We start from the raw sequence: 12248 nt of genomic DNA on the forward strand, positions 1-12248 counted from the left end.
TGATCTCATACACAAGTGTTCCAAAACATACTAATTAATTCATTAAGTGGTATCTGCAGCATAACAATATGAAGTAATTCTAGTCTCATGTAAAAAATAAAGGAGTACTTGTGGCACCTTAGAGACTAACACATTTATTTGAGCATAAGCTTTCGTGAACTACAGCTACAGCTCACTTCATCGGCTGCTGTAGCTCACAATAGCTTATGCTCAAATAAATGTGTTAGTCTCTAAGGTGCCACAAGTACTCCTTTTCTTTTTGCGAATACAGACTAACACGGCTGCTACTCTGAAATCAATCTCATGCAATGAGACTGAGAATATTAGGAGATAATAGCTGGGGGAAAGGACAGTAGTAAAAGAAGAATTTGTGTAAACATAAACTGAGAAGAGAATAAATGCAAGCAAAAAAATGAATCATACATTTCTGGCCATGTTACAGCACTGTGCCATGTCTCCTATGTACAAGAAATAATTGGAAAGAGTCAGTGTTTGCTTCAGAGTGGGTAGAATTAAGATAGAGGGGATGATAAGCATCAACACTCTACAGCTCTGATCCTGCAATCATTTACACACAACTTTAACTTCACATTCACAAGGGACTACTCAGCAGTGTGAAGTTATGCATATTGGTAAATGTTTGTAAAATGGGGGTAGGGAGGTCCTCTTAAATAGGATTAAAGAGACACCAGCCTGGGGGCTGGGAAGGGGGAGCAAATCGGGATGTAATTTCACCAGAGCAAATTTTGAAAGAGTAAGAAAAGTGTAGTAAAGCAATAGGAGCAACACAGAGAGAAACAGAGAACCACTCAAGGAAAAATTAATGTATTTTTAAGGGTTCTGTTTCTTCTAATTGCAAATGCAATAAAGGCCTGATCCAAAGCCTCAATGGAATCAATGGAAAGATTCTCTTTGACTTTAATAAGCTTTGGATCAGACCCCAGGAGAAATAAATTGTGGCCAAATGCACATAAGCAAGATAGTGTAAAAAGTAATGAACGGTGAGAATAAGGCATGTGCCAGGTAGAATTAAATATTTAAAAGATTACAGAATGGAGTTAATTTTTATTTAAATTGTGAGGAGAGATAGTGAAGAAACTATTATAGTTACAGTTTGAAATGCAAAAAGAACAAGATGACAGTGAAGGAGACATTATAGTTCTTAAACAGATGGTGAGGATAATTTATTGACATGAGAAATCAGTGCTATCAATTGAAATTAATTATTTTTCCCAGGTTTTCAGAGGACGATGTGATGATATACACCAGATATATCTCAGGGGAGGAGGAAGAACTCCTGATGACTATAAACATTACACCAGGGCAGATAATAGGAGATTGACAGAACTTCCAGGATGCCTTTCACAAGTCTGAATGAAGAGCCAAAAGAGATGGGGAACCTTTGAAAGATGGGGTAGAGAAAAGCTTAAATGTAAAACAATTGGGGAAAGAAGTATAGGTTTTTTTCTACTGTTATTGTCCTCCTTTTTTTTTTTTTTTTTTTTTTACACCAAACAACAGTATTGGTTCCTCTGTTTCTTGTGAGAATGAAAATGACATGGACGTATTATGACAGGGGTTTGTGTGGGGAATTATTTACTGCTGCTGCCATGCTGTATCAGTTTTGTATGAATAAACAGAAGATTACCAAAAGGTTCAGTCTGTCATCTTTAAGAACCAGTACATTTTCCTTAAACCAAACAAAGAAAAATAGTATTTTAAATGCATAGACAATCCAGGAAGTTTTTGGAAAGCGTAGGGGACAATTTCCTGGTGCAAGTGCTAGGGGAGCCAACTAGGGGGAGCGCTTTTCTTGACCTGCTGCTCACAAACCGGGTAGAATTAGTGGGGGAAGCAAAAGTGGATGGGAATCTGGGAGGCAGTGACCATGAGTTGGTTGAGTTCAGGATCCTGACGCAGGGAAGAAAGGTAAGCAGCAGGATACGGACCCTGGACTTCAGGAAAGCAGACTTTGACTCCCTCAGGGAACAGATGGCCAGGATCCCCTGGGGGACTAACATGAAAGGGAAGGGAGTCCAGGAGAGCTGGCTGTATTTCAAGGAATCCCTGTTGAGGTTACAGGGACAAACCATCCCGATGAGTCGAAAGAATAGTAAATATGGCAGGCGACCAGCTTGGCTTAATGGTGAAATCCTAGCGGATCTTAAACATAAAAAAGAAGCTTACAAGAAGTGGAAGGTTGGACATATGACCAGGGAAGAGTATAAAAATATTGCTCGGGCATGTAGGAAAGATATCAGGAGGGCCAAATCGCACCTGGAGCTGCAGCTAGCAAGAGATGTCAAGAGTAACAAGAAGGGTTTCTTCAGGTATGTTGGCAACAAGAAGAAAGCCAAGGAAAGTGTGGGCCCCTTACTGAATGAGGGAGGCAAGCTAGTGACAGAGGATGTGGAAAAAGCTAATGTACTCAATGCTTTTTTTGCCTCTGTTTTCACTAACAAGGTCAGCTCCCAGACTGCTGTGCTGGGCAACACAAAATGGGGAAGAGATGGCCAGCCCTCTGTAGAGATAGAGGTGGTTAGGGACTATTTAGAAAAGCTGGACGTGCACAAGTCCATGGGGCCGGACGAATTGCATCCGAGAGTGCTGAAGGAATTGGCGGCTGTGATTGCAGAGCCCTTGGCCATTATCTTTGAAAACTCGTGGCGAACGGGGGAAGTCCCGGATGACTGGAAAAAGGCTAATGTAATGCCCATCTTTAAAAAAGGGAAGAAGGAGGATCCTGGGAACTACAGGCCGGTCAGCCTCACCTCAGTCCCTGGAAAAATCATGGAGCAGGTCCTCAAAGAATCAATCCTGAAGCACTTAGAGGAGAGGAAAGTGATCAGGAACAGTCAGCATGGATTCACCAAGGGAAGGTCATGCCTGACTAATCTAATCGCCTTTTATGATGAGATTACTGGTTCTGTGGATGAAGGGAAAGCAGTGGATGTATTGTTTCTTGACTTTAGCAAAGCTTTTGACACGGTCTCCCACAGCATTCTTGTCAGCAAGTTAAGGAAGTATGGGCTGGATGAATGCACTATAAGGTGGGTAGAAAGCTGGCTAGATTGTCGGGCTCAACGGGTAGTGATCAATGGCTCCATGTCTAGTTGGCAGCCGGTGTCAAGTGGAGTGCCCCAGGGGTCGGTCCTGGGGCCCGTTTTGTTCAATATCTTCATAAATGATCTGGAGGATGGTGTGGATTGCACTCTCAGCAAATTTGCGGATGATACTAAACTGGGAGGAGTGGTAGATACGCTGGAGGGGAGGGATAGGATACAGAAGGACCTAGACAAATTGGAGGATTGGGCCAAAAGAAATCTAATGAGGTTCAATAAGGATAAGTGCAGGGTCCTGCACTTAGGATGGAAGAATCCAATGCACCGCTACAGACTAGGGACCGAATGGCTCGGCAGCAGTTCTGCGGAAAAGGACCTAGGGGTGACAGTGGACGAGAAGCTGGATATGAGTCAGCAGTGTGCCCTTGTTGCCAAGAAGGCCAATGGCATTTTGGGATGTATAAGTAGGGGCATAGCGAGCAGATCGAGGGACGTGATCGTTCCCCTCTATTCGACACTGGTGAGGCCTCATCTGGAGTACTGTGTCCAGTTTTGGGCCCCACACTACAGGAAGGATGTGGATAAATTGGAAAGAGTACAACGAAGGGCAACGAAAATGATTAGGGGTCTAGAGCACATGACTTATGAGGAGAGGCTGAGGGAGCTGGGATTGTTTAGTCTGCAGAAGAGAAGAATGAGGGGGGATTTGATAGCTGCTTTCAACTACCTGAAAGGGGGTTTCAAAGAGGATGGCTCTAGACTGTTCTCAATGGTAGCAGATGACAGAACGAGGAGTAATGGTCTCAAGTTGCAATGGGGGAGGTTTAGATTGGATATTAGGAAAAACTTTTTCACTAAGAGGGTGGTGAAACACTGGAATGCGTTACCTAGGGAGGTGGTAGAATCTCCTTCCTTAGAGGTTTTTAAGGTCAGGCTTGACAAAGCCCTGGCTGGGATGATTTAACTGGGACTTGGTCCTGCTTTGAGCAGGGGGTTGGACTAGATGACCTTCTGGGGTCCCTTCCAACCCTGATATTCTATGATTCTATGATTCTATGAAATATTTATTTGCCATTGTGACAGGGTGCTGGGCAAAGGGTTGCTGATTTATCCCTCTGTCACGCCAACTCCCATTTAGGGAATACATTATTGCTGGCTGGAGGTAACCTGGCCCTAACTGGGGAAGTAGAGACAGCTGCTGCCTAATTAGCCTGGGGTCAGGGAAGCCAGGGAGAAGCAGAAAGAAAGGGAAAGGAAGCTGGAAGGTTGCTCTTCCCTCCTGCCTGCGACGATGAAGGACCAACTCTATATGGTGAAATGGTGGTGGGAAAAAAATCTGTGAATAAACTGCACCAGTGGTTACTAACTCCACGGTCTCAGAGTGACTTTGTGGGCTTAGCAGAGGCAGGAGCCAAGGGGGCTCTGCCAGTCTCTGCTACACCTATCATCACAAATTTAGTCCTAAATGTCCCCTTTGGGTGAAGGTTCAAATTTGCCTTTGAAAGGGGCCTCCAAAAAAAGAAAAAGGTGTAAGCACAAATTAGTATTTGAATGCACAACTGTCTGATTTGTATGCACAATTGCTGGATTTTGAAGCACATGGATGGGTGTTTCTGCAAATACTACTGCTGCATTTTCAAAGGCCATTTGAAAATGTGGCCCTTAACATCAGAACAGATATTTTAAAGAATAATTTAAAATTATTACTTATGAAGCTGTTATGCAGGTAACACTAACATGAACTAAGTATAGCATAAGGCAGGTGATATACAAATTTACATATATTGCTTTTTTAATGACTTCAAAGTGAACTCTGGCCAGAAACACACTTACTATTTTAGTAATTTCCTGCACAAACTTTCAGTCAATGCAAAATGTGCAAATTCACTTGGTAGTTATGTGAAGTAAACAAACAGAAGCTAGAATAAGACCACCATCTTCTGCTGACTTATATGGGATTTGAACCCACAGGTCCAGGAAGTGGACTGAAAGGCTAATAGAGAAAATCACTATTTCAATTTATAAAACCCATCTGCATTACACATACCATATTTGCTTGAATAAACAATTTGTAATCAGAGCTATTGTCTATTTTAGTGGATTGGTTTTCAATAGAACAACATGGAAGAATGCCTAGTCTACTCTCTAGACTCCCTTGCTATTAATTAACAAATACAATACCAACATCAAAATAGCAAGCACATTTCACCTCCCAATAAACCAACCACTTGTCAGCAAATAGGTTACAAATAAATATTTCACGACCCTCATTTTCCCCACCCAAAATCTAACTCCAGTCACCTCAACCATCTTTAAATGCCTGCTGAAATTGACTGGCCATTGCAGCATGCCTGAAAGATCAACCAATCTGGACGAATGGGAGGAATTAATTCCAAAGATGGGGGGCCCACGCAGAGAGTCAATCCCAGCAGCTCCCTATTTTAACTACCAAAATGACTCCAGCCCAAATGCCTTCACTGATCTCAAATGCAGCAGGGTGGAATAGGAAGAGAGCTGGTCTCTCACGTAGGAAGGTCTCAAAACAACTGGGGCTTTATGAGTAAAAAACAACATCTTAAGGTCAAGGAGGAAGTCAACAAGCAGCTAGTGTAGATCCTAAGGTTAGGGATAGAGCATCATGTGCTCACAAAGAGATGCACCACTTATTAAACACTCTACTACATTCTGCATGGCCTTCCAAATGGATTTAAGTATATACAGTATATATTAACATTATTAAGACAACCATTGCTTTGGGGTAGATTGTAATAGCCTTTACTCAAGTAACGAAGAGGAGAAAGAGGGAATAATGTGTCCGCCTTATGTGTCTGCTCACATCTGCTTATATACGGACACTAGTTGTAGGGGGGAGAACAGGAGCTACACAGCGGATACTCCCAATGAGATCATGTTGGCAAGGAGGGGACAGAGAAAGAGAAGAGCCTTGGCTCTGCCCTTACCAGAGTGGGTAATTGGACACAGGACGGGCGGAGGGAAATTGTGACTCACTGTGTTACAATTAATTCTTTGGTTTAGTCATGCGGTAGTGCAGTGATGTATCACCACTCACTTTGAGCAGACTGTAAAGATACAGCTTCCCCAATAAAAACAGTGAAGTCAATGCCTTTACTTTGAATTTACTGTGGTGTAACCGAGACTAGAATCTGCTTTTTCATATTTCGATTTGGGGCTGTTTACATTCATAATCGCAGGCATTACATTAACATTTGTGTACCTAGCATAGTATAGGATACAATAAGTTGTGAATGCAACATGCTTCATTTTTCCTCTACTACTTCTGAGAAAGAAGCAAAATGAAACTCAGTTCAGTGTATTGGCTATACATGTAACTGCTTACAAAGATCAGCCACCTAACTTTGTTTATGCTCCTAAAAAAACAGGGTGTTCCTTTAATATAACAAATTAACAAAATCCATCTGGATCTCAAGCTGCGCACATCATTCCTGTATGTGATAAAATAGTTTGTCCATCTTTTGGAATTTTGCTGACAGCTCACTGAAACCAGCTACTGCCTAATCCATAAATGAGAAAGAACTTTTGCTTTCATCCACATGTGTTTTATTTTAGTATCTGGGTGGTTGGAAGATCAACACAATGGCAAGTTTAAATGTATTGCTGTGATAATGGAATCCACTAGCAAAAGGTAAAAAAATATAATGGAACCATTGTTGTCATGTATCTGTACTGACATATATAAATAAGGCCACCAGCACCATGATATTTTTTTTATTGCCAAAGCTCAAAGCAACAACAGAATCATAACTAAATCATGAGACCCCTATCTAAGATACTGTAGCAGCAAAGTCTCATAGTTAGTCATGCAGGAACGCAGGAAACTTTGGGATGGAAGGAGAAAACCAATCTAAGTCTATTATTTCCACTGAGTTACTGCTTCTTACTGACCAGATATTTTTCCTCTAAGTAGGTGTCTAAATCATTTTTAGTATTGTTCATATTTAGTGGCATTGCTATCTTTAATATTTTTCCATAAATTGACTATTCTTTGGATAATGACACTTCTCTTACTGTAAATTCCTTTAACTCTCTCCATTCTCAGCACAAGACATTGCCTCCTTAATCTGAAACCTAACTGCTGCCTCCAGAAGTCTGTAGGCCAAATGATACTCATTTGGAGGGCACAATCCTGCCCTATTGATGCAGGTCTGACTCCCATTGTTTGGAGTTTGGCTTGAACTGGTTTTACAGGATTGGACACATTATCTCCTCTCTCAGAGCAAACCTTATCCTGCCACCCCTTTAACATTCTGACTGCAAGCATGTACTGGAACTTTTGCTTCTCCACAATAATCTTACTAAAAAGGGGACTGTAATGATTGCAAAAGCAGCCTCGTTGGCGCTCTATGAAGTGCAATTTTTGTTGATTCAGATACACTTTAGTACCTGGTTCTATCAGACTCTTATTTCCTTTTCTGCTGCTGCTAAAGAGCCCAAACTTTCTCCCATTGAAGTTGATAGCAAAACTCCTTTGACTTCAATGAGATCAGGAGTGGGTTCAAGCCCAGTGACAATCATAGAAAGGCCTGAACGAAAACCCCAGATCCAAACACCATCAACTTTGAAATCTGGATCAAACTTGTATTTTGAGCCTTTCTTTTACATTCCTACTGTGAAATCCTAGCCTCACTGACCCAGCAGCAAAACTCCCAATGGCTTCAATGGGGTTAGGATTTTACCCACTGTTATACTTTGATCATGTTCAATGCGACTTATTGGTGGTATTTTCCCTTTCCAAGTTTATAACTGATTCACCTGAGGCCTGTATTTCAAAGTGGAAATGATGACATTCATAATTTCATAATTTTCACTGATGAAGGAAATAAAACAGCAAAGCAAACATTAATCAAATAGAAGCTACTGGTTGCTGAAATAAAGACGGAGGATCCTGACTTTTGGAACCTATTTTTTTAAAATCTTGGCCAATACTTGTATAATCTAGACTATATTTATCTCTACAGCAGTAGACTATCTACAAAAAGTTAACTTTTCAAAGTGCTTCACTGAAACACAAGTAATAAAACTAATACTTTCTTTCATCTCAGGCTAAATCAAGATGAATCTAGGCAATTGTCTTATCATATCTGACTGCCACAAAATGAATTTTCTCACCAACCTGTGGTCTCTACTACACTTCTGTTATGTCACTTTGAAATGTACCCACAAAATACTTCGAGATTTCTGAATGCTTTCACTTAAAGGGGCAATATTCTGGATATTGTCTACCACCTGATTGTTTTAATACACTACTTTAATTCAAATCCAATCTATTTTTAAAAATAAATGAAATTAGTCTGAATCACATATTTGTATATTTCAGCACAAACTACAACAATACATCTACAACACACAGAGACCAACATTCAAATATTCTCACCACTGGGTTGAACAGGCAGTCGAGGTGTGTGTGTTGGGGAAAAAGACTAACTAGACAGGAGCAAATAGCAAGATAATCCCCAGCAGAGTAATAAACATTATTAATAAGGAATTGCAATAATAATAAAAGACATTTTCAAAGCTCCAAATTACACAATGAAAATTGAATGTTGATGTTAACGTTTTAAAAAAATGTATATAAAACATATTCCTTGTGTAGTATACACATTTTGTTGTGTTTACATCTATACACAAAATACATTTAAATGTAGAATTTATACAGCCCATTAAACACAGAGTATTTCACAGTGGCCTCAGGTAGGTGCTCTTGGTGAACAAAATATACAAAGAAGAAATAGAAAGTGGGTTGTACTGCCATTAACCCACATACAAGAAGACAGATGTTCATAATTAATGTGAAGGCTTATATAAATCATTATTTATGAGTGAATGAAGATAAACACACCATTTAAATATTAGTTATCCTGCCTCTTCCACATAAGGGCCAATTCTATAGTCCTTATCCAAAAATCAGTGGGAATTTTTCCTGGGTAAAAATGGGTCATAGGCCTCAAATAGGTATTGCATACATTTGCTATAGACAAAAAATGTTTTGAACATGTCCCTAATATTGCCATGAATAATTTGCTAACCTTAGTTTTCTAACTGACAGAGTTTTTCAGAGCATTAAACATCACCTAAAAACAGGAGCTCTTAAGGAAATACAGTGGAAATTGGAGCAGGAAATTTAATACAACAAAATATTCAAGTAATAGCTGCAAGGAAGACTTATAACAATACTTTATATTTATGAGAATCATCTTTAAGATTAAGATCAGGTATGGAGGGATAGAACTGTACAATTTAATTAACTCCACTAGATAGATTATTGGAGTAGGATAATTTCTTCTGATAATACAGAAAAAAGAACCAGTGCAAGGCAATTTTATGTTACATTTTATTGAGACATTATTACTATTTAATGAACTAGGTAAGTTTTAAGTCCCTATGTTAAAAATTAATTGTCAAAAATATGTCAATGGTTCTGTTTTATGTGGAAACATTAACGTTAATTCACCTTATGCTTCTAGCCAAGCAACATCTAACTCAATTAGCCCAATGCTATTTTTGTTTATATCTACAATAAAAAATCATGGTCAAGCAGATAAAGTGCTGCTCTGTGTCATAAAGATATTTCACATACATATATATATTTCTCCATGCAGATTTTTCAAGAGCACTAATTTTTTTGTCAGTCTAGAGGCTCATTATTATATGACATTGTCCTGTTTTTCCTCCATAACAGCAGCAAAAGAAAAGTGTTAACTTTAATAAACATACTAGACTTTCCATGATGTCAATTCTTCTATGTTCTATTGGTTCCTAAACTACTAGCAGAACAAGATAATGGCAAGTATTTGTAGGGAAATATTAAAGAAAACATTCAGAACCAAATGCCTGAGTCTTGGTCACTAAAACTATACTGCAAAAGAGATGTTGTAAAGTTATCTCCTTCATAAAAAGTTCAAGAGATGGATGGGATCGCAGGTGATCACTGGGGGAATGAGATCAAATTTCTGTAAGTGTGAATATAATAACTGAATTCTTGTTTTCTGTTAACCAAATGGGAAACTATAGAGATTTATAATAGCTCAGCATAGCGTAAAGTGATACAAGGGGAATTCAGGGACCAAATCTCAACCGCACACAGATTTAGTACAGATTTAGTAAAGGAAGCCCGGACAATCCCTTACCCTGAATCCTGCAAGCCTGAGTTAGTAGGCATGGACCAGCCATGGGTTTTTAATTGCAGCATAGACATACCCTAAGTGAAGTAGTGACCCCTCATCTGGATAGGACTTCTAGTTAAACTTGCTTCAACTCTTGCACCTCTTATCCTCCAAGAGGGCATGAGACATCAGGGGTCTGAATATATCATAATCACAGCTCTCAACATAAGGAGGCATACACAGTCAACAGAACCAAGGGGAGGATCTTTGTGCTTATTGTATCCATCTTTTGAGCCACTACTTTGGCTAGGAAGACTAGCATCATGCCAGTACTCCAAAAGATACCACAAGGCAGTTCAAGTTGTAGCAATGGAGAAAAGAAGTGTAGGTAGATGGCTGATTCAAAAAACTTTGAAATCTCGGATGACTACTAATGAAAGGCACCCCGTCTAAAATTAACCCTGTGCCTGCTGCTACAGAGCAAAGGACAGGATAACAGACTGTAATAACTCTCTTACAAATCTGTTATAAAATTTTGATTTTCCCTTCAAAGTCTCTCTGACAATCACATATTGTAGCAGGGTGTTGGTGTAAAAGCAACTAATTAGCCGCTGCCCAGTCAGCTCCAATCAGGGGAAACAGATTGGGGCTGATGGAAAAGGCCTGATGCTGGCCTGAGGATTGGCAACACCTGCTGGCCTGACAAGCCAAGGGCTATAAAGGCTGGGAGGGAGCCAGAAGGCTAGGGGGCAGCCAGGGAGAAGTCAGTGAGTGAGTGAGTGAGGGAGGGAGGGAGGGAGGGAACTGGAGGCCTCCTTGCTGATGGCTGACTCTGCCTGTAAAAGACGTTGAATAATCAATCCTGTAAAGCTTATAAATAGATAAACACCGGTGGTGGGATAACTATAGGTAAATAAAGACATGGATGTTGCACAACCTGAAGCCTCTGTGAGCCTTATTGGGGGCAGCAAGCGGGCCCCAGGAAGAGAGGCAGGTCATGGACCCTGTTACACATATGTACATGCTGCATGTAAAGTGGTGGTGAAGCGGAGGAAGGAATATGGACATACTGCTGCCTATCCCTGACAACTTGCTTTATAATAAACTTTCCAATTCTTTTATTATACTAGGTGTAAAGTGCATCAGCAGCAAAGGCTTATTTACTATTTGTCAGAGTGCTGAACACTGAGTACATGGGGAGCCTCATTCAAAGTCACTTCCAGCACAAGAGAAAAAGCAAAACTGAAAAAAGCAAAGTCTTTATTTTGTGAAAAGCAAAGGTACATAAGGCCCAATATTGCAAGATACTGACTGACTCCTATGAGGTGTTGCGCACCCTCAACTATCAGGTGATTTCCATGGGAGTTGAGCATCTTGCAGGATCAGTGTTTAAATTAGAGCTCTACAAGAAAAAATCTGCATATAGTTTAATTTTCAGTGGAAAGCAAAAAAAGATCAGTGCTTTTGAAACTGATATCAAAGGCAAATCTAAACACTACTATTTCTGAATTTTCTTAGCCTTTCAAATGAGACCAGACAGTTAAAATGCCCCAACCAGCACTTCCACTGCAAACTTTTTACTGTATTCATAATTTCAAGGCAAAAATTTCTACTGAAATGAAATCTGGTAGACAATTTCTCAGCAGAGGAGGAAAAACATTTATCCTAAACATTAATGTAGGGAGAACAAAACAGTTTAAGAATTTGTACATGTGAATGAATACAAGTACCAAAACATTTTTAGTGCATTCTGATACTTCTACAATCTAGTATTGAGTGAGACATATCACATTTTTCCACACGCTGCTGTTCACATATTAAGCAGCTATCATTTAAACAAACAAACGGATGAAACAAAACAAAATTGAACATTTACAAGATTAACGCTCCGGTCTAAAGGCTACAGTTTAAATGAGTTTATATATGTGTTGTCTGTACTATCTTTTGCTTTTTCCAGTAAAGTCAATAGTGTTAATGTGTTTTCAAATGAAGGAGATATTTGTGTTTAAAAAATAGTTCCCATGTCATGGTCAATATATAACAA

The 12248-nt window shown here is 39.7% G+C and overlaps 1 protein-coding gene across 1 annotated transcript in view; it reads right to left on the reverse strand.

Annotated features, from left to right (window-relative positions):
* The window catches only part of NAV3 (neuron navigator 3), a 355811-nt gene that overhangs the window by 202329 nt on the left and 141234 nt on the right, over positions 1–12248 (reverse strand).

Source organism: Dermochelys coriacea, chromosome 1 (genome assembly GCF_009764565.3).
Source record: "Dermochelys coriacea isolate rDerCor1 chromosome 1, rDerCor1.pri.v4, whole genome shotgun sequence".
Lineage (NCBI taxonomy): Eukaryota > Metazoa > Chordata > Testudines > Dermochelyidae > Dermochelys > Dermochelys coriacea.